The 27,919-nt window shown below is 48.2% G+C and overlaps 1 protein-coding gene across 2 annotated transcripts in view; it reads right to left on the bottom strand.

The window, feature by feature from the left end:
- Positions 1–27,919, bottom strand: part of SUGP1 (SURP and G-patch domain containing 1) — a 786,467-nt gene that overhangs the window by 607,547 nt on the left and 151,001 nt on the right. The gene's annotated exons all lie outside the window — the stretch shown is intronic.

Genomic DNA, 27,919 nt, shown 5'->3' with positions numbered 1-27,919 from the left:
CAAAATACTGCACGAGCTCCAGGACGTTGATATGGAGGGACTTCTCCATCGGAAGCCAAAGGCCTCTCGCATGCAGATTTTCGGTGTGCGCTCCCCACCCTTCCAGGGAGGCATCCGTGGTCACTGTCTCCTGGTGGCCGGGGGTCTGGAAGTCCATGCCCGCCGTCAGATGCGCGCGGGTGCCCCACCACCGGATCACTCGTCAGAAACTCTCGTCGAGTGTGATCCTCTCCTCGAAGCTGCCCGTCGTCTGGATCCAGCGCGCGTCCAGGAACTCCTGCAACGGGCGCATCCGGATGAGATAAATGCAAGAAGACATCATTCCTAGGAGGGACTTGATGTACCTCACCCTGGCCGCGTCCGCAACCAGCATCCGCTGCACCTTGCCCAAGATGGCCCTCGTCCTTTCCTCCGACGGAGAGGCCAGAAGCGGCACTGTGTCGAGCTTCGCTCCCAGAAACAGTGTGTCTTGCGCGGGCACCAGTTGGGACTTGGCGTATTTTATGGAGAATCCCAGGTCCGTGAGTAGTTGGACAGTCCTTGCCGTGTGCTCCACGGCGAGCTCCTTCGTCATTGCTCGGATGAGCCAGTCGTCCAGGTAGGGGTAGAGGTGGATCCCCTCTCGGCGCAGCTGCGCCGCTACCGGTGCGAGGCACTTGGTGAACACCCTGGGTGTCGACCTCAATCCGAAGGGAAGGGCTTTGAACTGTTAGTGACGCCCTTGGACCACGAACCTGAGAATCTTTCGGTGTCCCTTTAGGATGGGAATATGGAAGTAAGCATCCTCCAACGACGACAGGAAATCGCCCTCCTCCAGTTGACCCAGGACGTGTTGGAGGGTGACAATCCGGAACTTCTGTGCCTTGATGAATTTGTTCAGTCGCCGTAGGTCCAGGATGGGACGCCATCCTCCCGTCTTCTTCACGAGGAAGTATCTTGAGTAAACTCCGGAGCCCCGAAGCCTCTTTGGGACGAGCTCGATGGCGCCCTTCTTGAGCATCGCCTTTACCTCCTGCTTCGACGAGGCTTTGCCGCCTTGTCCTCCTTGGCGACGACGGTGGGGTCCGCCTGACTTGCCTCGTCCCCTGTAAGCTTCCTGTGACGACGAACGGGCCGCTTGACGGTAGGTGGAAAGTCCGCCGCTGGAACCTTTGAAGGCACCCCGTTTGCCTCCGCCGCTCCGAAAGGGCGGCCGCCGTTGCTGGAGAACCCCAAGAGCCTGGGCCGTCTCCGTGTCCGCCTTGATGGCTTGAAGGGAATCGTCCACTGTTTTCCCAAACAGGTTGTTTCCGTCGAACGGCATGTCCAAGACTCTGGTCTGCACGTCCTGACGGAAGTCAGTAGCCTTGAGCCATCCACGCCGCCTAAGGCACACGCCGTTGCCCAACTGGCGAAATCCAGTGTCAGCGATGTCCGTCGCAATCGTAATGGCATGTTCCGACGCCACCTCTCCTTCCTGCAAGATTTCTAGGGCTTCCGCCCTCTTGTCGTCTGGTAGGAAGTCCAGCAGGGGGGCCAGTTTGTACCACAACTCCCCGTCGTAGCGGGCTACGATAGCCAAGGCGTTGGCCGCCTTAATCGTCGTCGCTGCCGACGAGATGACTCTGCGTCCCATCGTGTCCAATTTCTTTCCCTCGCCGTACGGCGGGGAGGTCGACGTAGAGGCCGCGCCCCCCCCGCTTTCTTCCTGGCCGCCGCGGAGACGACCGAGTCCGGGGTCGGCTGTGCCCGAAGGCACAAGGGGCCCGCGTCCGGGACCCGGTACTTCTTCTCGTACCGATCCCTTCTAGCCGGCGTCGTGGATGTGTTCTTGAGGAGGGCGAGGCCCTCATCCCAAATATCGTCTAGTAGAGGTACAGCGAGGACCGTCTTCCTCTTGGTCTCGCGCCGTTGATAAAGGAAACCTTCCTTCTTCTCTTCCGGGCAGAGCTGGAAAAGCTTGGATGCCCTGGCGATCATGGAGTGAAACGATCCAATCTCGTCGGGCGGGGAAGCCCGGGTGGGAGGTGACGACGGGAGATCCTCGTCGTAAACCTCGTCGTCTGTACCCGTCGCGGCCGTGTCAGTCCCTGTATCATCCCCACGTGTCTTGGACGGGGAGGAGGGCTGAACAGGGCGCGATGGCTGAAAAGGAGGTGGAGGATGAATCCTTCTCTTAGTGGGAGGGCTCCCAGAAGGGCCTGGCTCTGGGTCCCCCATCGGGAGCGGTTCCTCCGTTGGTGGTAACGGCAGTCTCGTCCTTATCTCCGAGCATAAGGACTGTATAGCCAACAAAATGGCCGCCGAGTTGTCTTGCGGCACTGGTTGAGGGGAGTCCGACGGGCGGTCAGGAGCCCCGTCGGCACCCTCGACATTCTCGTCGTCTCCTACGTCAGGGTCCCTCCCGACGGGCTGGTCTTCTTCCACGCCAATGCCGTGGCTTAAGACTTTGATCAGCTCCTCCTCAGAGGTTGAGGCCGAATCCACGATGACCTCCTGCCCCCCCTTTTTCTTCTCCGTCGGAGGTTTCACGGGGGTCCTGTCGATGGGCATGAAAGAGGACTCGCTCCGCGGTGGCAGGGAGACTCTGGGCCCCGAGGTCGCCACCACCGGTGTAGCCTCCACAGGCTGAGCCAGGCCCGCCGCGACTGTCTCGATAGAGGCCTTGGCCGGGTGGATTAAGGCTTTCACCACCTTAGGTGCGCTCACCGCCTTCTCCTTGGGGGGAGGGTCACCGCCTCGCTCCCCCTCCGATGGGGCCTTCGAGCTCGACCGGGGTCCCTCCAGGAGCTTCGCCGGGTGCTCGGCCTTCCTCTTACCTGAGCCAGAGCGTTGGCTCGTTGTTGATGGCGCCGGGGAGGATGCGCCCTGCCTGGCGCCCGTAGAGCCCGACCGTTCGGCGCGCCCGGTGCCAGCGGACTCGCGGTGCTTGGCCTTCTGTTGGACCCCCGTCGCCAGGGCGCCCTCAAAGGTCTTAGAAGACCGCTCGGACTTCTTCTCGCCTGACGGGCTCTTTCCTTCCAGCCAGTTGGCGAGACGTTGATGGCGGTCCTTCATGGTCCGCTCCGACATACTGCCGCAAAACGCACAGTCCTTCTCCACGTGCGTCTTGTCCTCATGTGGGCAGTAAAGGCAAAGAGAGTGTTCGTCCTCCTTAAAGACATTCTGAAGCTGGCATCCAGGGCAGACCCTGAACAGCTTTCCGGGCGTTGAGCTTCCCTTATCCTGGGCCATGGGCCTGAGAAACTTCTGGAGTCCTCCAAAAGCGTGGCTCGACGAAATCTTCACCCTTGAGGGGCGTAGACGAATCCGACACGGGTCCCCGTTGATCAGATGAAGAAACACTGGAGCTTGAGGCTCTTTTGACCGAAAAAAGAATTTTTTCTGAGAAAAAAACGTGAAAAAAGCACTAACGCTCGAGAGCAATAGCACGAGGATCCAACACTTGAATGTGCGGTAAAAATCTGAAGATGGCTGCCAGAGGCGGGGCTTAGGTAGAGGGCAGTCATTGGCTCTGGTCAGTATGACGCAGAGATCAGTGATTGGTTACTACTACGAAAGACAGATCAGAAACGAAACTGATACTGATTTTTTCTTTACTGAGGATTCCCAGCCTGACGACGGGGAATATTCATGAGCATGTGAATCCATGCCAGACCCCATGCTGGAGAAGCAGCGTTGCTTTGCTGCAAAAGCCAAAATATCCATTGAAAGAAACCCTTTTTCACCTTTAAAAAATGCGGCTTTGACGCCAATTCCATAGAAACCCATAACCTATCTTGTCTTTGTCCTCATCCCCACTCTCCAAATCATCCTATCCTTACCCTGCTAACTTGTAATACCGTCAGAATCATTCTTGCAACCCAGTCATTGATTTCTAGTGCTAGAGCCATCTCTTTAGTAATTTTGTCTGGTGAAATCCTAAACTATTAATCCTATTTCGAGTGATCGGACTGGATCCGCCAGGGTGGGCGCTGGGGAACTGGGGTTGAAATCGCGAATCAACCGTGGAGCTTACTGTGTCCCTCTTTGGTGGCCTAGCCTGAATACTCTAGTGTAGAGTAAAACTGTTCTTGTCAAGACTGATTTCTTTTCCCTTTTCACCGCTCCATTTTACTCAAAAACACACCTTTTTAGATCTTTCATAAATCTTTCAATTTACTAGCTATAGACTTAATTTCACTCCCATATTGTACCTATGATCTATAACTACACCCCAACACAGAAACCGCATCGCGATTTACAATATTTCACCTGTTTTTATTAAAAGCCGTTATTCAGGCGATAATTGCAAAGTTTCCAACATGTCATTTGCTGCAACATGCTTTAAAACCTGCCATTCATTTTCGAACTGTATGCTCTTGCTAATCCATTACTTGTGGTAGTTTGTACCTTTACATTGTTGCTTTAGTGAAGAACTATTTGTTTCAAGGTTTTTGCACACATTCATTATTTTATTCATCCATTTCCGAGTGTCATTTTTAGCATTGCCAGGGTTTAGAATTCGTTTTTTCCTCTTGTTTGGGGAGAGAAGTTCAGATTTCAATTCTATTTGTCATTCCTGATTACCTGCTGCTTCTGTTTATCCATTTATTTGTGGGTTGAGGGCACATTGCAGGGGGAAATTATAAGTGTTATCTTTCCTAAAATCAAAAAAGTGCTCCTATTCCCTGGTGTTTGTAGATGTGTCAATAGAAGGTTAAACTAGTGCATTGCTTACATTCCTATTGTTCTATCACCCCATTGGTGATTGCTGCCCCATATTAAAAATTGTATGATTTCTTATCATTTTCAAATAAATATTCCATTTTACCAACTAAACTGGTTCATGGTCCATTTCGGCACAGGGTATTGGAAAAGGGGGTGCGATATGAGTGGTGTACCATCTCAATATTGAAGCTAATCTAAAACCTAAGCATTTCAGTTGTGCGCTGCATACTGGCCCGAGACTAAGGTGTGCGTCGCCTGATTGAAATCCTTAACGTACGGCAGTGATAGCCGATTACGGGTGGCAGCAATGCGGTACAGACAAGCCATACCGACGAAGTTAAGCGCAGAAATAGACGTATAAATATTCTGAGCACCACCATGACTCTGTCCATCACCCAAATGCATTAGGCCGGTTTTGCTCTTATTTTCTATTAGTGAGTATGGCATTCGAGCACAATTCATCGCTCGTTCCACACGGGCATCCAGTTACAACGCTATCTTATAAGCCACAAAGGGCCACCGGAACACCATAGAATAAGAGGTAGGATGAATTAAGACTCCTTATAGCTATAACTAACGAGTGCAGGACAGAAGCTGATTTTGGGCTTTTTCATCCTCTGTAGCGATTACAGCACTTTGTTTTCAACTGCGCCGGCAAGGGACAAAAGCACATTGGAGGAATTACCCTGCGAGTGCCAAGGTACTTACCTTTTTTCCAATCCGTGATCCATCATATGTTAAATGTTTTTACAACGCATGGCACCTAACACTAAGCAATGGTCTCCCTTAGATTTCGCTCTGCGCGCATTCTGTACTTTTGGGAAACAGCCACCTACCTACAGATAGATGAGCCCACATCTTGGAAAATACAGCTGCTCACACCGCACCGACCCTTATAGTCACAACGCTGAGATAGGTGAGATACACCATTATACCTCGTTCCTACTTGGGGTCCATTCTCTACTCAAATGAACCTCAATGCTGTGTACATGTACTGGTAAAATACCCCGACTGGGATATTTTGTTGCGACATTGAAAGCATAAGTTACATATGCTTTTCTATTTATTAAGGCATCGGAAGAACTCCATGAGCATCTCCCTACTTGTCACATCGTACAAGGTCACCCTGTAAGTACTCCGATACAGGTAATCATTCATACCTTTATTAGGAGTTAGACTCATTAACAAGTTACACTGAAAGAGAATTAGTAACTCATTCCAGTTTTTTGTGTTTTGTCTTTATTAGGGGAAGGACTCCATTCCATAGAATTCCCTCTGTCAAAAAACAAGCACAGGGTAGACGCTTGTACAAATACCAGGGTCTTACTCCCGATGAATGTTCTGGATTTAAAGCATTAAGAACTGAAACATGTTGAGATTTTTTTTATTTTTTTATCATCAATACAGTTATTATACCTATGTACCCAATGACAAAGTATTGTGCAGAACCTCTGGTTGAAAACATATAGCAAACTAGATGTTAACAATGTTTCATAATTAATGTCTGCAACTACACCCTAGCCACAGCAGTGGGAATTTGTATTTGCAAGTGCACATGACCATCTATTTTTTCTACTCATTCCATGGCCTTTTTAACTTTAAATTGTTTTAGGATGTTTTGTAAAATGTTTATTCTTGTGAATTTGTTGAAGATTAAAATGGTTAACCCCTGAAAGCAACCCAACTTTCAGTTTCCCTACAGACAAATTTGCCTCCATCTTCCTTGTTCTGTATAGAACTAGGTTTGCCATGAAAAGCATTTGGCAGTGTGAGAAAATACATTTTCAAGTGTTAACTCCTCAATCCGATTCATCTGCCCCAACAAAATTAAATATAGTGGACACAGATTTAGATACACCAACCCAAACTTTATTGTAGACTATATGCAGTGTTTTACAGTGGCAGTACTGTAACTATGCATTATGTAACAACTTACATTTTTAAGTACAGAATTTTGCAAGACTATTAAAAAAATAAAGTAAACACACTGGTCTTTGCCAAAAAGATATAGTTTGCTTAATAAGAGTATACAGATTACTTCTGGTTTGCAATTATTTCAAAAGGAAAGAATGTTGGCACTTATGAGATTGGAGGAGATGATTACTCTCCCTCTCCATATGCCCCTTTGAACTCAAAGGAGAAAAGAGAATGACGATAGCTCGGAGGTCAGGACAAATGCACAGCGAGATATGCCTTTATTGAACTGGGTCATTTAAATAGCTTGCAGTGCTACACAAGTATCAATTTAAGTAGCAAACTGACAGAATTGCATAGCAAATTGCTATGCAGCACTGCTTATTTTATGCCTTGCTTAGGGACTACCCAGTTGAGCCAAAAAGACAGTCAAGCAAGTGGGCAAGGCTAAAAAGACCACACTCACCATGAAAAGCAGCCATGGGTTTATACGCATAACATATGCTTGGACCCTTTGAAAGCAATGTAGGGAAAGACGCAAAATGTGTAAATCTCCCTCAAAATGAACTTCAACGGCTTCAGACTCCTGCTTTATCCCATATTCAGTATGGTGAAGACCCCAATCCCCTTAAAATGTAGGCACCTACAATCGTCAAACAGGTAGAGACTGTTCAATTATGGACAGTGTGGGGAACCAGAAAGAGGAGACCGACAGCAAGGCATAGTTCAACATCAGAATTGTAGTTAACTTAACGGAAAACGCCTCACCCAGTCCTAATCAAAGCTCTAAAGTCCCTAATCAAATAAAAGAAAAAGGTGCTCGCCAGGATGTCATGCAAAACTAAAAGTCTCGTCCTCAGTCCTAACCTGTACTGGTGCTCCAACGGGCCCCATAGCTTAAAAACAAACTTAGGTTTGGCTGAATGTGTTCTTGTAGCTGACTCGCCCACTCTTGAATGTCTCTCGAAATAACAGTGCTTGGTCGTAGCCTTTTTTTTTTTTTTAACAGTTCATTGTACAAATAGTGAAATAGTGTTCTTGTTCACAAAGTGCAATTGGCTTCTCAAATGTTCTTCTCAGGAAACACTTTTACTAATAGTTTTCCAACAACTTCAAGGTTTCTCCAATGTAATAAAGAGGTTGCTTTTCTCATCCATTTCCAAACAGTTCGGCTATTTCTCGACAGCTCTTCTTCCAGAGCCATTACAGCTTTTCCTAGAGTCATGAGTCACTTTATTTCAGGGACCTCCTGGCGCTCAATTAATCTCAATGTTCATTTTCTCACTTAGACTCTTCAGATCTTTACTGGGCTTTCCAGCACCTTGGCCTACACTTTGTTCAGGTATTTTCTCGAACTCATTGCAGACCTCAACCTCACACCTCCCCCTTATGCATAGACCGCATGCTGCTTTGTGGTACTCTCCACAGGGAGGGTCAGCAGAGGCCTTCCCGGAGGTTCGCCTGTATCTCCTTCTCTGCCTCTCCGGTTACACCATTCTCCAGGGTTCTCCGGTATTTTGCGTTCTGGTTTTCTTAGGCAGTGGCCTCCCCATGTGCTCCCCGGTATCTCGTTCTGTGGCTTTCCCCAGCGGCAGCCTCTTCACAGGCCTTCTCCTTCCTCTATCGCGGGACTTTGGTGGATAACCTGGTTTCCCCGACGTGTGCGCAGAGAGCCTACCATGTACACTCTGTGGGGAATGTTATGAGAGACTTAAGACCATTGGTCAGACTATTCATGTCTTGAGGAGGGGTCAGCAACTTAACACAGTGAAAGGTGCCCTTACATTATCCCACGGCTCAGCTCTCAGTAATGCAGAATTTACTTGGGATGTTGGAGTCACGGAAGAGGTTACCATCTTGTTCATGAAGACATCCCTACATGGGGTTCTATAATGAGATACACAGTTCTGTTTATTCAACTTCTGTCACGCTCACCTGGTCTCCACAGGGGCGTAGCACATAGTCGTATGACCGGGAACTGCACTGGTGTAGTTTTGATGGTATAGCAGGAAAAATAGTCCCTCTGCCACACCCTGGATTAAACAGAAGACTCAGCCTCACAGGCAGATTTAGTAGTTCAATAAGTTCAGCCCATTTCATGAGCCTGGCGCCAAGACTGAGTCCATGAGACTCTGGGGCACTTCCTTAAACCTGCCAAGTCCTTCTGGTTGGCGGAGACTGGGATGGGCCCAACAGCTCCAGGGGTTTTGAAGCACGCACCATGACAACTTAAGAGTCAAGGTGAGGTCAGCATTGGTATTAAGCAAAGGCAAAGGTTTTATCACTTTAACACTCTTCAGCAACCCCATCAGCAGAAGCATGGTACTGAGGGAAGATCTTAGTACAGCCTGGGAGTCATTGTCCCCCAAAAGGCGTAGGAGTAGTATGGGGGGGTTTGAGGAGGGGGGGGGGGGGGGGGGGGGAGTCACTCACAGTGAGGTCCCACTTACCCAAAGCCCCAGGGAGGGTCTTGTGGAGCAGGCTCACCTCCCTAGCATCAATAGGAGTGGTGTTAAAATATATTTCTAGAATCTGGCCTGGTGGACAGATTTTAGGAGGCCACCATGGTTATAGTGAACATGGAACTCTGCGCGGTTAGCCACAACCCAACGAAAGTAAACGCAGTGAAGTCAGGGACCATCAATGTGTGTATAAAAATACAACTATTTAGTCTAGGTCTTTACACACTAAAAAATGAAACTAGCAGGTGATATCACACAACACTCAATGAACATATATACATTCACCATATGTTCAAAGAACGTAATCAGCTCAGGAGGTAAAATAAATGCAGTAAGGATGGAACCAAGTCACAAGAGAACTTCAGTAGTCTAATCCCAAGAGGAATGGTGCCTTGTATCCAAAAGTCACAGAAGTGGGGGCATGGCTTGAAGGGCCGGCAATGAGGTCGCATCTCTGACAGCCAACGTGTGAAGTCTGGCAGGTAGGTCACGAAACGCCGGTTCCAGCGTGCAGATTACTGATGTAAGCTGGGACCCCATGGGGGAACCAGAGGGGAGACTCGAGATGAAGCAGGGAGTAATGTAATCCCTCAGGAACTAAGCAGTGGGGGAGACCAGCTTCATCGCGCCTGCAGCGGCATGCATCCAAGAGGGCCACCGCCAGCCGCGCGTCTTTCGGAGCTCAGCCTCCACTGCCTTCCAGCATCAGTGGGAGACCCGACCGGGTGGATAGATATATCCCTCACTGAAGAGCAGCTTCAGAGGAGTACAACCCAGAGAGTCTTCCTGTCCCTCACGGCCCGATCAGCACTGCAAGGCTGACGATACTCACGAAGTGAGTGACAGACTCCGGCATAAGCCTCCGGCCGGGGATCTGATTCCACAGGGAAGAAACCACCAGTGAGGGGCCAGGCGCTGGGGGTACAGTGTCTGTGCTGCAGGCCCCGCCCTGCCCTGTAGGTAACCCTCTTCCCCCCCCACCAGGCACCATCAGCTCCCCAGGCACCATCAGCTCTGAAACAGCAAGTGCGGGTGAGAGCTTGACCAGTGAGGGACATGCAAGCGCAGGGGTGCTGCACACAGTTTATAAGGACTCAAAGACCCCTAGTAGCTTGCAATGTGGCAACCACAATTACGCCGGCAGGAGGTGCGGCACAGAAGTTCTGGCCACTACCTGGGGTACAGATCCTACTGAGAAGCAGTCATCAACGCAGGGCATCCGCCCCACCCTCAGAAGCCCACCCCGCCCCCACCTGCACGAGTTCCTAAAACAATCTACGATCTCAATTGGCAGACTATACCACTGTAGGGGGCCCGTAGCTGGTCCCAAATCAATACGGACCATGTCGCAATAGCAAAAGCCCCAAAAGGAATCAGATATCACTACTATGCTGCAACCTCACAATATATCTATAAAAAAAAAATTAAAAACAAATAAAATGGAGGGCGCAGAAAACCCCAACCAATCACCAGATCATACCCCTGGACAGTTAGCCAAAAAGGACGACCTGCTGTCCTTTATGTCCGAGATCAAAGCGGAGTTCCGAAGTTGCACGGCGGGACTGTCATCAAAGGTGGACCATTTGGCTCAACGTGTCCTGGCAGCAGAGCTAAGGCTTGGCGAGGTGGAGGATCAGACCAATCCTCCCTAGTAGCTCAACTCCAGCGCAGGGTCCTGGCATTGGAGGGGAAAAGTGAAGAAATGGAAGACTTGGAGAACAGGGCCCGCAGAAGCAACCTGCGGTTGAAAGGGGTACCGGGTGCAATTAAAGAACAGGCCCTCCCCAACTACATTGGGGGGCTATTCCAGACCCTCTTGCCACACAGAGAAGGCAATGGCGATTCTGGTCCATACCCATAGACTTCACACTCGAGGAGGCCAGCCCTCTGACAGACCCCCGGACGTTATCACGCAGGTACACTTCTACACAACCAAGCAAGAGATCCTGATAGCTACCCAGACACAAGGAGACCCGAGTTATCAGGAAGCATCCCTACAAATTTTCCAGTATCTCGGAATGGCCATAATACAGAAACGAAGGGAGCCAAGACCACTGACAACTACTGCAAGACCAGAAAATCTACTATCAATGGCTCTTTCCCAACACTCTCCAATTCACTTTTGGCGACATGACCCCACACGATCAGCACTTTAGAAGAAGCAAAAGATAACCTGAATGCGCTTGCCCCTGGGATGGAAGATGGCTCTCCTGTGCAATCTACCCCGCCACAAGAAGGCCCCAAACCAAAGTGTAACACCTGGGCTAAGGTGGGTAAGGGACGCAAGCCATGAATAACACCCCCGACTCCCCCCACCCCCTTCAGCAAACATGAACCCTCCCCCACTAAGACACTTACTCACAGATCTGACTTGGCAATCGTCACAGACTTTTCTAGGATGGATGGAAACTGAATTCTGTCTTCTACCGGGCTTCACACGGCCGATGCCCAGCCAGGCGATTACAACGCCCACAGGCCAATGGGGCAGACACCCCGATTCCAGTTCTAAGTTTTGGTTGTTCGGTTTGAAGTGGTCTCCCCTGGTTGTGAGACCACTCCTGTTTTGTTTATGGTTCACCAAGTTACAAACCCGGTTGCAGTCTGGGATTGAAAGTCTAACGGTTCTAGATGACGGAAGAACTTACATTCCCTGGTTTCAATCTACACACCTAACAAGGATCAAGAAACCTACTCGGGAACTGGAGGCTAAGCTGCTTCCATTTATAGAGGGCTAGGTGATCTTTGGGGGAGACTTCAACGGGGTCTTGGATCCTCTTTTAGACAAATCTCACCCACAAGCAATGAAAGACTATAAAATTGTGACAGGCTTCTCAACTTACTTAAAACCTTGGTGTGTTTGTCGCCTGGAGACTACTTCACCAAGGAGTAAAGGACTTTTCCTTTTTCTCACAAGTTAACTGAACTTTCCCCTGAATAGATTTGCTCCCGACATCTCTCCAATTTCTCTCTTATGTAGATGAAACGACAATTGGGCTGAAAATCTTGTCGGATCATGTCCCATTCCTATTGACTGCCAGATTCCATAACCCAGCCCCACCCCCCGCAAAACCTCAGAGGAGCCTATATGATCCTCTCCTGAAGGATATGTCACTAAGAGATACTATCCAACTCTACTTCAACAAGAATCCTCCGGAACTCACCCCACCAACAAACACATCGGATGCCAGGAAAGCTGTAATCGGGGGCGTGTTTATATCACAGGTGGCTGTATACCACAAACAGAGACTGGGGACTCGAACTAAGCTAGAAAGCTATGTCTCAGAGGCTGAGGGTAGATACAAAAAGGGATGCAGCCCTAAGGCACATCTAGCATTACAAATTGCTCAAAATAAGTTGGAAGCCCATTACGCAGAAAAGACGGCCCACTCCCTTTCCAAATCCAAACAAAGCTACTACGCCAAAAACAAAGCTAATAAAGCTAATAAATTCCTGGTTGCTAAACTGGCCAAATTAAAGCGAAGGGACATAATCACCGGGCTACGAGACACAGGTTAAAATCCAATACTCAGGAGAGGCTAAACCACGGCTGGCAGCCACTCACCTAGCGGAAACTATGGCATCACATACCGCAACATAATGGAACAGACATATCGAATTACCAGCTCTACCACACCTCACAGATGGATAGGGAGACCCCAATCGCCCCAAGAGGTAGACTTAGTTATTAGATCCCTAAAATAAATAGGGGCCCTGGTCCTGATGGACACACAACTAGATTGTATACGCTTTTTCGCCTACAACTCCGGGCGTCCCTCACAGCTCTCATCAACTCCTTTCAGCAATCAGGCTCCATAAACGCCATTGATGCAGGACTTCCTGGCCATCCTCTTATTAAAACCAGGCAAATACCCCAAGGACTGCACCTCCTATAGACCCATCTCCTTACTCAATATAGATGCCAACATATATTAAAAGTTCCTAGCCAACCGCCTTTCGGCGGTTCTACACAAAATAATCTACCCAGACCAAACCAGCTTTATAGGGTGCAGATCAACGGGGGACAACATTAGTCGGGCCCTAAACCTGGTAGAGATATCGGTCTCGGATCAACGAAAATTGATGCGGCTAGCTTTGGACACGTCCAAAGCATTTGACAATGTAGTCTGGGCATCCATGAATCTAACCCTTGAGTTCCTGTCATTTCGGCTTTATTTTCTGCAAAATGGTCATGGCCAATTAATGCTTACCTAAAACTACCCTCTGGGTGAACCAGGGCATGTCAGCGCCCATCCCATTGACTTGCGGGACAAGACAGGGGTGTCCTCTATCCCCAGTTTGCCCTCATAATGGAACCCCTGGCCTAGCGGATATGAAATAACCCCTCCATCAAGGGACTCCAGATATGCCCCACACAACACAAACTTTCCATCTATGCATACAACATGCTGCTTACCTTAACGGAGATCCAGCCCTCATTGGAACACGCTCTCCGGGAACTAAAAATATTCGGGAGGGCCACAGGGCTCAAAATACTACAGGAAATCTGCCGCCTAAACACAGGAGATGCTCTTAAACCTCTCTGCCCCATTCAGTGGAATAGGAAATCTATAGACTACCCTGGGGTATGCATCTCAGCTATTCCTAAAGGAAATACTTCAAACGGACCCCCTCTATTAAAGGAACAGGAAAAACACCTGACGAGGTAGGCCTCCCAAGAGATTTCACTACTGGGGCGAATCACCGCCTGCAAAATGAACCTGTGCCCACGTTTCCTATACTTTTGCTCAACTTTGCCAGTCCTGATCCCCCCGGGGCCTCTTCACCTGCAACGGAAAATGCTTCAATTCATATGGAAATGTGTTAGGGAGAATTCTCAGAAATGTGATAATTCCCCTCCACCTTAAAGACCCCAAGCAAGTTAGCTGGATTTTGAGGACTTGACTTTTTTAACCTGGAGAGAGAGTGACCCTTTTTCCCCACTCTCTCATATCTTTTAATGCGTTTCTTTTGGCTGACAAACTCCATAGCCATCATCTTTTACATTGTGTCACATTGCACCTTCCGTGCAGTGGCACAGGGAAGTCTTCCAGATTTCCCAAAGGTTAAAATACCGTCTCTGAGATAAACTACTGTGTCCCAGAGCAGTGAAGTGAAATTTACTTTACTTGCATTGTAACTTTCTTGACCCAGCACACACTATCTTACAATACGGTGCTGGAGGGGTTACTTGGTATCCCCTTTGTCTAGTTTCTCATGTAACATTTTTATGTTACCCTTTCCTCAGTGAATGGCTGGTGGCAGTGGTTTACTTTTAACTACCGTGGTGTGCATTTACAGCAGGCTTCGTTTCAGCTGCAGTAAAACACCCAAGGGTGCCATTTTTGTCAAAATGGCCCCGGTCTTTTTTCGCCATTTCTTTGTGGAAAGGTCCTTCTTTACTCTGCGTGCCAAACCAGGTTTGGTCCCTTTGCCTTTGGCGGGATTCACGAGTGAAGCCTGCCTCTGGCTCCAAGGTGTTCAAACCTCCCTGTGCTTAGTCTCCTAGGAGACCCCAAAGCAATCTCTGGCAATTGACTGACTGACTGTCCCTGCTGGGTGAATGACAGCTAGGCTGAAATTAATTAATGGGAGAAACCTGAATAAAAGGCAAGGCTTTTGGCTTGGAAGGCACAGTCAACCACTGGACGAAGGAACCCAAAGACGCCGGCTGCAACTCCTGGACCGTTGGTTTGCCCGGTGAAGCCCTGCTGCTGTGCTGAAACGCCAAGTTCGCATCGACAGAAAGGCCCCTGCAAGGACAACTTCTCCCCTTGAGTTGGTGGGACCAATCAACTCCAAAGTAAGCCACCTGGACATCTTCTCAGAGCTGGTTGAATTGCCACAGAGTTGCTGCTGGAAACTGAATAGCCAGGAAGAGGAATGCCAGATTGTGTGCGTCGATTTTAAGTTGGCCAAGAGCTCCAGAAAGATCCTCCTCCCAGGAAGCAGGACTGACCGAGCTTGAGCCCCCTCAACAGAGTGCGGGACCCCAGAAGCAAGGAAAGTCAATCTCGACAGCCAGGAACCGCGGTGTTGCTATTTTCGGTAGTCGCAAGGAGCTGGAATACCGAAATGCCACTTGTTTGAAGATCGCAGTTGCGAGCGGTGACCGTCGCATTGCAGTGCAGGAGTCCCCCCAGACGTCCTACCTCTTGTCCCCACAGGCCTAGGAACAGTGAGATCTGCAGAGCTGCACAGGAACAGGAGTCATCTGCTGCACTTTTTCTTCAATCCAAAGGTACTGTAAAGTCAGAGAACTTACCTCTTATTGTAGAGTTGCTTGCATCTTCTACTACTCACAAGTCTAAACAGCTTGTGGCCCAACATTTGATTCTTTTTTCTTCAAAGACATCTAAAATATTGTGCAAAGACTTTTTCTACTTGCCTACTAGAAGTGCTTCAGCTCAGACTTTTGCCCATTGACTTCGGCTTAACCAGTTATACTGAATGACTCTGCTTAGGGGATCCGAAAGTATTTGCCTGCTTAAGAATATGTGTGATCTCTTGTTTGTTCTAGTAACCTTTTCCTTTGACCAAGAAGAAAGTTCTAAAATGCTACAGTAAGATATTAATGTCCCCAGCACCCTAGCTGACAGATAAATGAATAATTGTTTAATCAAGAAACATTGTGAGTAAGTGTTTATTTGAATACTTGTCACTGAATCTCCGTGTAATTCCCCTACAGCTCACATTGACCCCTCTTGAGATAAGCCTGGCTATTCAACATGTGTAGTACAGACTTATACCAAAGGTTGGGTTCCATTTGCCAGGAGGTCAGGGTTGTTATAGGGCACCCAAAGAGTACTGCATACAATCGTACCTAACAAAAAGGTACAAGAGCCAGGATTCCTAAAAATGTTATGATGGCCAACGCACACTTGGGAGGGCTGGAGGTCAGAACCTGCGCAAATATTACATGGCCACACAGTTGGTGGGTGGCTCTCCTCACCAAACCCACCAAAGTGGGTAGCCATTGAACAATGTAGGTTAGCACTACCCCTCAGATCTCTCCCATACGTCCCCACCCAGCACGAAAGCTCTGGCCGGGTATCCTCTCCTCCACACAATGCACTCTAAAAATCTGGGACTGGGCACTTAAATCTAAAGGCATCACAGTTGGTTTGGGCCCAAATACGCCTGTCTTCCACAACCCCACCTACAACCCTGGTATCCACCCCACAAACTTCAAGAACTGGGTAAGGGGCACACGCTCAAAACCCTAGCACAATTGTTTGATAATGGGCAACCCGACACTTTTGAGAGCTGTAAAGCAACCCTTAAACTGGCCAAGACAGACAGACAGATTCCCAGTCTGTCCAGGTATTTGAAAAAACCTTTGTCGAAAAGACCCTCGTTATTGTCGAGAGCAGTAAGTGTCCCCACAAAGTGTGCCATTTCTTTGACGAAGGGGACGCCAAATAGTAATCCCTGGGCGGCGCCGCCTGATTCGGTGGTGGCAAACTCTCCTAGTTAGGAATCTATTTCCATGAGAATGTCCTTCCTGCACTTGGTTGAAATAGCACAGATTGCATTTCCGAGCAGGCACAGGGCTCGGAGAGACCACCCTGACAGAGTGACCGGGTCAATAGCTTTCCCTGGGTCCAAGGCTTCTTCTGAAAGGTCCATAATTTACGCTAGAGGACCGGTAACATCGAGGACCCCGTCTTGGCAGGACTTCCAGGCCCTATTGATCCCTTTCTTAGGATCCTTGCTATTTTTCCCCAAAGGAAGGGGTGCATTTTAGCATCAAAGTCTGGCGTGAGCGGCACTTTCCCTGACATATCTGGGTGGGGGCATTCCGCCCTTAGCTTGGCTCAGACCCCTTTATCTAAGGGCCGGCGGAGCCTGTCCTTGATGTAGTCCATAGTTCTGGATGACAGGAACCAGTCTGAGGATCTGGGGTGAATTAAGTCATCTGGGACAAACATACATTCTGAAGCAGGCTGCTCATTGATCAATTGTTTGAGAATGGGGCCTGCCGCATTCCCAGAGGTCTTCTCACCTTGGTCATCTTCATCCTCAGTTATTTGAGAAGTCTGATCATCATCATCTGTGCCCTGTTGATGTTCCTCCGGGCTTGTGGGTCCATCACCCGTTTTGGTCTCCTCCAGGTCAGAGGGTCTTCAGATGGAAGGGGGGTCTTCCTATCCAGAAAGGCTTTTTTAAGCCTTACAAATGCATCTGATAGCAGCTTTTGCTGTCATGGGCTCTGGCGAGGAGTGGGGGGGGTGCTGCACACGGTCAAAGTTGCCTCTTTCAAGTCTGTACTTCAACCCCCTCCCCCTCCATCCCCTGTAGGAGCGCTCTTCCTTTTATGGCCATTCTCCTTAGTATTAGTGGGGACACCCCTGAGGTGCACCTCAACTCTTTTGATAGTTTCAACAGATGAGACGAGTACTCTTGAAACTGGCTGCTAGGGCCACATCCTGCTCCGAGGAGCCATCCTCGTACTCTGACCATTCCTGGTCACCTGAGGGGTGTACTCCTCCAATTTATTACCCGTTTTCCCATGAAAATTATTATATATATATATATATATACATACACACACACACATACATACACACACACACACACACACACACGAGAGCCTTCTCTTGTCTTTTTTTATATGCAGTTAACATTGAAGAAGCTCCTCGCCTCAGCGTCTCTGGAGAAAGTGATTTTCCTTTAAATAAAAGGTAACGCGTCACTGAGTGCCGAAGGCAGGGAAGAGAGGAAAGGACTGTGCGAAAGCTGGGTGCTACAGCGCGATCGGAAGAAAAGGTATGAGGGCAAGAAAAATATAGGTCATGCATGGCTTCCTGCTGACCTCGTCAAGTATGTGGGTGCCGGGAGAGCCGGGTGGGGGGGTGGGGCATTTCAAGCCAGCGCAGCTGGGAGGCAGTATCACGCTCTGAGAGTGATGCAGGAAGTGGTGGCCGTCCCTGCTGCAGAGGAACACGGCACAGTCAAGTATTACTATCACTTGGAATACAGGATTCAGTACTTTAAGTACTATAAGCAATGCGACTAAGGGGCGCTTCAGAGAGACAGTCGCAGTGAAACTGCTCAATAAGGAAAAAGCTGAATGAGGAGCGTTACCGCTGCTGGCCTTTACAAAGTCGAGCAGTATAACTTTGTGATGAAAAAACATTAGTATAAGCAAATTCCTCACAGAAACTAAGAATTTAATAAAATCCACTTATCTCTTGCTGTGAGCAGCAAAGAAAGAGGAATTAGTGAAAGGGCTGCTGTCATTTGAAGGGACTAGATTGAACTACATTGGCTGTTAAGGGTAATATGTTCCGTGGCAGTTAGGCAAGATTGTATGTAGTAACCCTGTGGGAGACTACACCAGCCTTGTCCTCTTGGCAATAGGTAACCCAACCTTTGGTAACGGCCTGTACTACACAAGTTGGTAGAGTGACTGAGCAGCCAGGCTTATCTCAAGAGGGGTCAATGTGAGCGGTAGAGGTGCAACAGAGATTCACAGTGACAGGTATTCAAATAACAAATACTCAAGGTTTCTTATTAAAATAATTTTTTATTAATTTTTCAGTTTCAAAATAAGCCTCCCTTAGAAAGGGCAATATGCAACAAGGAAATGCACTTAAAAATACACTTGTTCAGTTTCAGTTAAATAGATATCCTTTTTGGATGTCACACTGTTAGGGATAATTCTCATAAATATGCCAATTCCCTTCACCTTAGAGACTCCCAGCAACTTTGCTGGATTTTGAGGACTTGATTTTTATTTATTTATTTATTTTAACCTGGAGAGTGTGACCCTTTTTACCCACTCTCTCATGTATTTCGATGTGCGTTTTACCTCTGTTTTCTTGGTTATGGAGTCTAACCAACTCCATAGGCATCAACTTCAATTGTGTCACACAGCACCCTCAGTTCAGTGGCACAGTGAAGTCTTTTTCAGGCTTTCCCAAGGTTTAAATATATTCCCTGGGATAAACTACTGTTTCCCAGAGTAAGTAAAGTGAAATTGACTTTATTAGTCTTTTAAATTCCTATAACCAGCACACCCCATTTTACAATAGAGTGCTGCAGGGGTTACTTAGTATCCCCTGTGTCTAGATACTCATGTAGTAGTCAAATGCTACCCTTCCCTCTCAGAATGGCTGATGGCAGTGGTTTTCCAACGAACTACCATGATTTTTCCCGACCAAACTATTCGTAGCTCTGGTAAAAACATGTTTTTCAAGATGGCATCTGAAGACCCTTTGTTAACACATGGCTTTTTTCGCCATTTCTGTGTGGAAAGGTCCTTCTAGAGCTTTTCTCTGCACGCCAAACCAGGTTTGGTCTCTGTTCATTGGCGGGCTTCTGGAGCGAAGACCACATCTGGCGCCCGAGTGTCTGGGATGGGCAGGAAGTGAGGGAGGTGCTAAAACTCCCTGTATGTAGTCTCCTAGGAGACCCAAATGCACTCTGTGGTGATTGGCTGGCTGACTGTCCGGCAAGGACAGCCACCCTGCTGGATGAGTGGCAGCTAGGCTGGAATGAATGAGAGAGAACTGAATAAAAAGGCGAGTCTCTTGGCTTGGAAGGCAGAGTTGCCCACTGGAACGAAAGAAGCGAATACGAGCTTGAAGAGGATGGCTGCTGCAACTCCTGGACTGTTGGTTTGCCCAGTGAAGCCTTGCTGCAGGCCCGAATCACCAAGTTCATCGTGACAGAGGCCCCAGCAAGGACGACTTCTCCCTTCAATTGGTGGGACCAATCAACTCACAAGTAAGCCACCTGGACACCCATCTCTGAGATGGTCGAATTTCCTCAGAGTTGCTGCAGGAAACCGTAGGACCAGCGAGAGGGACACCAGTTTGTGTACGTTATTACAGCGACCGGAGTTGAAGTTTGCCAGTTGGGAGCTTTTTGACCAGTCCCAGTGCAGGAGTCCCGCAACGTCTTCCCTCTTGTCCTCACGACTGAGGCACAGTAACAGCCAGATCTGCAGGAACTGCCAGGAACAGAAGTCATCAGCTGCATCTTTTTCGTCATTGTAAGGCACTGTGAAACAAGACAGAGTACTTACCTCTCGCAGTGAAAGTGCTTGAAACTTTTGCGACTCACAGGCTTAATCAGCTTGTGACCCAACATGAGGTTCTTCTTTTTACAAACTACTTCTGAGAACTTTTGCAGAGACTTTACCGTTTACTTACCAGAACCGGTTTATCCTATCCAAGACTTTAGCCCATTGACTTTGGCCTAGCCTGTTGAATTGAAGTGACTTCTGGTGAACTCAAAGTATATGCACTGTCTAAGATTAATTGTAACCTTTCATGTTCTAATAATCTCTGCCTTTTACTCCTCTTGAAAAGTATTCCGAAAAAGTATTGAAGTGTATTTTTGTGTGTTATTATATTGCCTCCTCCTGAGTTTTATAAAATGACAGATAAATTAATAAGTAGTTATCAAGGAAACCTTGTGTGTGAGAGTTTGTTTGAACACTTGTGATTGTAGACCTCTGTGTAACATCATTACTGCTCATATTCCCCTCTTGAGATAAGCCGGGTTGCACAGCTCTGCTACCAAAACTGTGTAGTATACAGTGTGTAGTGGTCCCAAAGGGTACTGCATACAAACTTTTCCTAACACACACACACATACACACTTTCTACAACCACGGGTGACTTCAATTGTTAGGACACTGTGGACATTAATATATCACTCTATGAACAGGTAAGTACTTTTCAATCCACCAATGAAGTACAGGTTAACGCTTTCACAGCAAGCAACGACTTTTTGAGGGACAGATGAACACAAAGTCAAAGGGTCAGAAGAGTCTACAGGGAGACAGGACAGCCAATGTCAATTTAACAAAGCCTAGGGGAGCTGAGGCACTTTTTTAGGATATCACAAAAGTCTTCCACAATGTTATATAGAGAGTTTGTAGAAAAAGAAACACTGTTGGGCCACAAGCTGTAAGGCTTGTGAAAGCAAAGATGCAAGAAACTCGGCAGAAAAAGCAGCTACTGTATGTCTCCAGCAAGACTGACAAGCTACAGACCAAAAGAATTAAGTACCCCTTTAGGCAGACATTACCTCAGGTTGGAGGAAGAGGGTCCAGCTGGCTTCTGTTTCTGTGGCAGTCCTGCATATCCTGTGTTCCTGGGCATCAGTCGTGGGGACAAGAGGGAGGACATCTGGGGACTCCTGCACTACGGTTTGAAGGTCGGCAGCAGCAAAGGCTCTTTCCAAATCAGCGGCACTTCACGGTTTCAGGTACTTGTCAATAGCACCACCGCAGTTCTTGGACACCTTGTGGGCTCTCCTTGCTTCTGGGGTCCAGCACTCTGTTGAAGTGGCTCAAACTTGAATAGTCCTACTTCAAAAGGGTCCAGAGGATTGTCCTGGAGCTCAGGTCCAGCTTAAAGACGATGCACTCATTCCTGATGTTCCTTTCCCCTGGCACTCGTGCCAGCAGCAGCAAAGACGTACAGCCAACAGGGAGAGGGGCTCCACTCAACTTCCATCTTGGGTTCACAGTTGGTCCCACCAACCCAAGGGAAGAAGTCGTCCTTTCTCTAGTCTATACTAATTTGGACCTTCAGCACAGCAGCAGGGCTTCACCAGGCAAACCAACGGTCCAGGAGGTGCAGCAAGCGTCTCTTCCAGTTTCTTTCTTCAGTTCCTTCGTCCAGTGGTCGACTTTTCTTGCAAAAGAACTCGCAAGTTTCTCCTATTCATTCACAGCCTAGCTGTTAAGGGTGGCTGTCCTCAAAGGACAGCCAGCCAATCACCTTTGAGCGCATTCCTGTAACCAAAGAGACCAAGCACAGGGAGTTTCGGGAACCTGCCTCGCTTCCTGCCCTGCCAACGCTGGAACCAGAGGCAGGCTTCACCAGTGAATCCTGCCAAAGACAAAACAAACAGAGGGACCAAACCTGATTTGGAGCACAGAGTAAAACCCAAGAAAGACCACACAATCAAGAAATGGCTAAAAAATAAAACTGGGGCCATTTTGACAAGATAGGCACCCATGGGTGCTATACTGCAGCTGAGGATTCAGCCTGCAGTAAAAACACACGTTAGGAAAATTAAACCACTGCCACCAGCCATTAAGTGTAGTGAGGGGAACATAAAAAATGTTACATGAGTAAGTAGACAAAGTGGTTACCAAGCAACACCACCCCCCCCCCCCAGCACTCCACATAAGATGGTGTGTGCTGCATCTACAAAGATTCAATTTCACTTTACTACTCTTGGAAACCGTAGTTTATTTAAGAGAAGGTATTTAAACCTTATCAGAAATCCAAAGGACTTCTCTGTGACACTGCACTGTGTCACAATGCAAAAAGGTGATGCCTATTGAGTTTGTCAAGACTCCAAAACCAAAAGAAACAGAGTCCAAATCAGATAAAAATATCAGAGTGGGGAAAAAGGTCTCTCACTCCAGGATAAAATTTCAAAGTCCTAATTTCTCCCCAACCATGGCAATTGTTCACTGTCTCAAGGACCTTTGGGAAATTGATTTTTTTTTCTATGGAGCTACTTTGGAACGTTATTTGGACAAAGTTTCTGAACTTTTATCATGGGATTTCAGCACCTATGCAAGTTGTTTATTTTATGATCCTTCACATGCTAAAATCTTGCTGCTGAGCTTCTATAGTTAATGTTAAATTAAAGAAAGGGAAGCAAGCATAATGGGAGTCTTCAGTCTTGACAAAGAATTTCGGCCACAGCCATTTCAGGGCACAAGCCACTTTTAGTAGCCAGCAGCTCATCTTTCTGCAATACTTTTAGGCATACAAAAGTAACCAAAAATCAAACGTTTAAAATGCTAGGGCGATAAAGTATCCGCATTGCACTGCAAGATGCAGTGTGCAATGTTTAACAGTTGTAAAAAGTTTCCCAGTACCAATATCCAGAAGGACTGATCAGTTTCCACGATAACAAACCTAGCAAATGGCAAGGGAAATGAAGGAAAAGGCTTCACTTCAAAAACTCACAAAAGATTATAAAACAAAGCAAAAAGATAGGGGTTCCAGAGAACCTATGGAGGGAGTTGCCAAAACCAAAATCTTTCTAACAGGTGGCTCCCGCTTGGGGAGAAGGGACTAAAGCTCTGTATTCATCACAACAATAAGCTACCCAACAATCTGTCCAGCAACCAAGCACACTGTCTGGGATGTGAACTGGAACCACACAGTCCCAACCCCCATTACCTCACAGTCCTGTAGAGGTCTCCCGCAAACACACATGCCCATGTATGGCAATTTCCCACCTGAAAGAGCAGGAAGAAAATCGAATGGCAAGATGGCACACAAAAAAGACAGAATGGGGCTTACAGCACAAGGGGCTACAATTTTGAGTAAGTGGTACTCAAAGATATTGCAGTAAATAAAAGATGCACGACCTGTTCTGCACACATTACAAAAGTAAATATTAATTACAAAAAAATAAAATGTGATTCTTTGTATCCCTACAAAACTAAACTCAATGTGGCACCCCAAATGAACAGGTGAGTGCGGCTAAAGTGGCATAATTCATCTGGATTCCTAATCAAATAATTTAATTTGGGGGAACTCAAGGTCATTTGGGATGGTTGGAGGGGATGCAAAAAGAAAAGCACCAAAGTATTTGTTATTTTTGAAAAGTTGTACTAAGCTCCAACACTTTAAACTAATTGCATCAAGAGTTTCAGTATTACTTTCTCTGTTGTGTTGCAATGTGCTTTTGGTGTCCACTTTGGACACAGTATTGTTGTGTTCATCTAGGCGTATTGTACTAGACTATCTTTCTAAACAACTTCTGGCATAATGAGCATTGTTATTGTTAAATAACCACTAAATGTGTATTTTCAGTATATACTGTATGGACAATTTTTTATTTGTAAACTTTTTGCGTAAGATCTCTAGTTTATACCAGTCACACTTCCCTGACGATTTAAGTCTTAATGTGCTGTTCCATCTAGTTCCAAGTGAGAGTATGGCCCAACTTCAAGGGAAAGTGTTGCACCCTGCTACAGCAAGTCTCTCTAAACCATGCACCAAAAGTTGCTTAGGAAAATGGCACCATGAGTCGTTTAGAAAAATGATCCCAACAGGGATTCCAAGATGGCCGTGATCCTCTAGACATCACGACCACCAAGCTCCCGACCCCGGAGGCCCTGTAGCCCTCACATAATCCTTAAGCAGCCCTCCCGAGGTGACAAAAAAGACCCCAACAGCACCCAGAGCACAGCAGGGGTGTGGGGGGCCCTCTCGCTGCTTCTGCTGTGCCGGACGTGACCTCTTAAAGGAGCACCTGTGACCTGAGAAGAATAGCCTATCGGTAGGGGCCCACTGGCAGACCACCGGACCAAAGAAAACAAACAAAACAGAGATATGTCGAAAAATAAGGCCAAGGACTCGCACCCATCCCCGATACCACCCAGGAAAGCGCAGGAAGGCATGTTGGCCAAAATATGGGCCAAGGATCAGAAGGCGGCCCAGGGGAGTCGACCCAGCGAGTGGCCTGCTGGAGAAACTTCAGCTGACCGAGAACACTTGCGATCAACCAGTCACACAGGCAGCCTTGAAACATCTTCTGGGCAATATTGTCGACAAGATCACCACAGCTGGTCAGAAGCAGATGGACGCGCTCAGAGAGGACTTGGCGGAGGGTAACCAGGAAATCAAGAGGGATAGTAACAAGATAGAGGAGAGAATCGACACAAACGAGAGCAATCCAGGACCTAGCCTAGGACACAAGGAAGACAGATTTGCTACTGGACACACTGACACCCCCTCTCCCCCACCAAGACTACAATCTGCAACAAGTGGTAAAGGGAATCTTTGCCGATCTCCTGGACGTTGCAGCGCCGGTGGACATAGTGTTGGACAGAATCTACAGGGTGGGCCCCAGAAAGTCAGACCAAGGGGCCAGACCTAGAGATGTCTTGGCAGCAATGCAGTTACACCCTAAAAGAACAAATATTGACACAAGCATGGAAGGCCGGGCGGATCAGGTACAATGGAGTGGAGATAACGCTATACCAGGACTTCGCTCAGGCAACCCCAGCGAAAAGGAGAAGGATGGGCCTCGTCCTGGTGCACTTAAGATCCCAGGAAATATGCTACAGATGGACACATCCGTTCGGCTTGACTTCGACTGGAAGGGGAGGCCTCAGAGAATCACCTGGGTCTGGAAGAAGAACCTCCAGCGCCGACTACCCCATCCGGCGGAGCGCAAGCCATGGGAGTGGTCCACGGTCCGGCCCAAAAAGTCGAGGAGGAGCGCCACCCAACCCTACCTGCGAGGCCCGCCATCAAGGAAGTAACAGGAGACCCAGGGGTGACAAGAGCTGCTGGGATCAACATCTTACAGGGCAGATTCCAATGGATCACCACAAGAATGCTTGGGGAGGGCATAAACGACGAGATGAACGCATGAGATCACACTGCACCAGATTGAGGGGCCTCGGGCGGGAGGGGTGCTCATTCTTGGAATGGGATGGGGATATCCCGCGTTGGACACACTGGGGGGCAGTTTGCTGAACTACTAGGTTTAGATTTGAGGGGGGCCACTGGCCAGTTCCGGCTCACCGGGGGGTGTGGCGAGGGGGGCAGATGGGAGAGGAGTGGTTGGGGAGAGGGAGGGAGAAGAGGGGGGGAAGAGGAGTGGTTGGGAGGGGGGGGGGTTCAGGGGTGCCAGACTCTCAGAAGATGACAATTGTGTTCAGGTGTCTAGGAGAGAGGGGGGGGGGGGGAGAGGGGGTGGAGCACGTGGGTGGAGTACTTGAAGCCACAATCCGAGAGGTTCGGTAAAAACTGACACCACTCTTCAAAGACAAGCTTCTTATCCGAGACGTAGAGGAAGAAAAATAAAGCTTCTTCACAAATAATAAAGTGGGGCACACGACTCTGCAAGGAAGGTGGGACGCCTTTAAGGCCACCTTGAGAGGCTCAATTATTGCAATCAAGGCAAGAAGGGACCGAGAAATAAGACTAGAGGAGGCTCGACTCGAGGAGGTGCTGAAAGGGATAATGGCCAAAATGGGGTTTAATCAGACCCTGGCTATCAAAAGAGAGTACAGGAATGTCCAAGGACAGCTAGACATAATCCAGACTCAAGCGGCGGAACGCAATCTTACAGCTCAGGCAAAAATACTACATCAAAGCCAATAAGGCTGACCGCTTGCTGGCAAGAATGCTTAGAAAGGAACAGAAGGACAAAACAATATCGAAAATTAAAGTCTGGGAGGAGAGGGTTAGCGCCAATAATGACATCAAACTGGAATTCACCAGATTTTACTCCTCTTTGAATGCCTTGGATAACTGATCACATACAAGCCAGCTAGAATACTCAAATAGAGTCCAGCTACTCTGCATATCAGATGAGGAAAAGGAAACCCTAGAACAGGAAATTATGGAGGACAAAGTTAGGGCAACAATTAAATCCCTACCTACCCTTATATCTGCAGGCCCAGAGGGGTTTGTAGCAGAATTTTATAAAACCCACAAGGAATTGCTGATACCGATCCTAACGGCCCTTTTTAAGCAAACAGGCAGGGACAGTAATCACCAGATCAAGGGAGGAGGCGAAAGTCATCCTCATCCACAAAAAGGGGAAAGACCCCACCGAATGCGGCCCCTACCGACCCATAGCAATGATAAACGTGGGCTCCAAGATTCACGCGAAGGTACTAGCAACAAGGCTAGATCATATACCCAAACTGGTTCACCCAGACCAATCAGGCTTTGTGAGGGGCCGGCAGACCGGCGACAATGTCAGAAGACTGGTGCATCTGATTGAGAAGGTCAATAAAAGACAAATCCCCGCTATCCTTATGGCGGTCGATGCCGAGAAGGCTTTTGATCGGGTGGAGTGGGGCTTCCTCTTTGCAACTATGCAGAAAATGGGCTTTGGACCCAAATTCTTGGACAGAATCCAGGCTAATTACCGACACCCAACTCTCCAGTTCGCGTTAAACAGACAACTGACGGAACCAGTGACCGTCGAGAGGGGGACTAAACAGGGATGCCTGCTGTCCCCGATACTATATGCGCTCATCTCGAGCCTTTTCTGGTAGCGGCTAGATCCAATCAGAACATAAAAGGGGTCCGCTTTGCTGGAGTTAATCATAAAATAGCAGCGGTCGCGGACAACAGGATATTATCCCTGACCCAGCCAGATACAGCCCTACCTGCGGTTGAAAGGGAGCTTCAGCAATTTCAAACCACAGAGGGCCTTAAAATTAATGCCTGCTAGACAGAAATTCTCAACCTCACCATTCCAAGGGAAGTCGCTGAGGCCTTTAAAAGGAACTTCCTCCTCCTATAGCGGTAGGGGTACAATACAACTGCTTTCGACACTTGGCAACAAGAGGGCTGCAGGCTGCTACACGATATGTTCAGTGAGGGCCAGATGAAGCAATTTGAGCAATGTAAAGCAGATTCTGTGTTAGGCGAAAGGTAAAGGTTCAGATACTTCCAATTGAGGCACTGGCTTCACCATCCTACTATGCTACAAGTGGTAAGCCGCCAGCTGACCCTGTTCGAAAGGTGTCTCAGCAGGGAGTCGGGGGACAGGCACTGAAGGCAGGAGAGGAACCCCCAGCGAGACCATACATGAGGAGGTGGGAAGCAGACAGGGTGCGTGGTGGAGGAGAAAGTGGGCCTGGCTTTGGTCACAGATCCCCAAGTTAACGCGGTCCATCCAGATAAGGGAGATATGGGTGAAATTGGTAACCTAGTGGCACTTAACCCCCTCGAAGCTTCATAGAATGTACCCAGGGGTAACGCACCTCTGTTGGAGGGACTGTGGAGTGGAGGGCACATGGGAGCACATATGGTGGGGATGCTGGAAAATTGAGAAATACTGGGAGGGAGTCCTAGAAGCAGCTAATCAAGTCCTGGGAATCGACTTTAGGGAGT

The sequence above is a fragment of the Ambystoma mexicanum genome, chromosome 1p, assembly GCF_040938575.1.
Source record: "Ambystoma mexicanum isolate Mex_15411 chromosome 1p, UKY_AmexF1_1, whole genome shotgun sequence".
NCBI classification, from domain to species: domain Eukaryota; kingdom Metazoa; phylum Chordata; class Amphibia; order Caudata; family Ambystomatidae; genus Ambystoma; species Ambystoma mexicanum.
The sequence above is the reverse complement of the archived record's forward strand: the minus strand, read 5'-3'. Positions and strand labels throughout refer to the sequence as shown.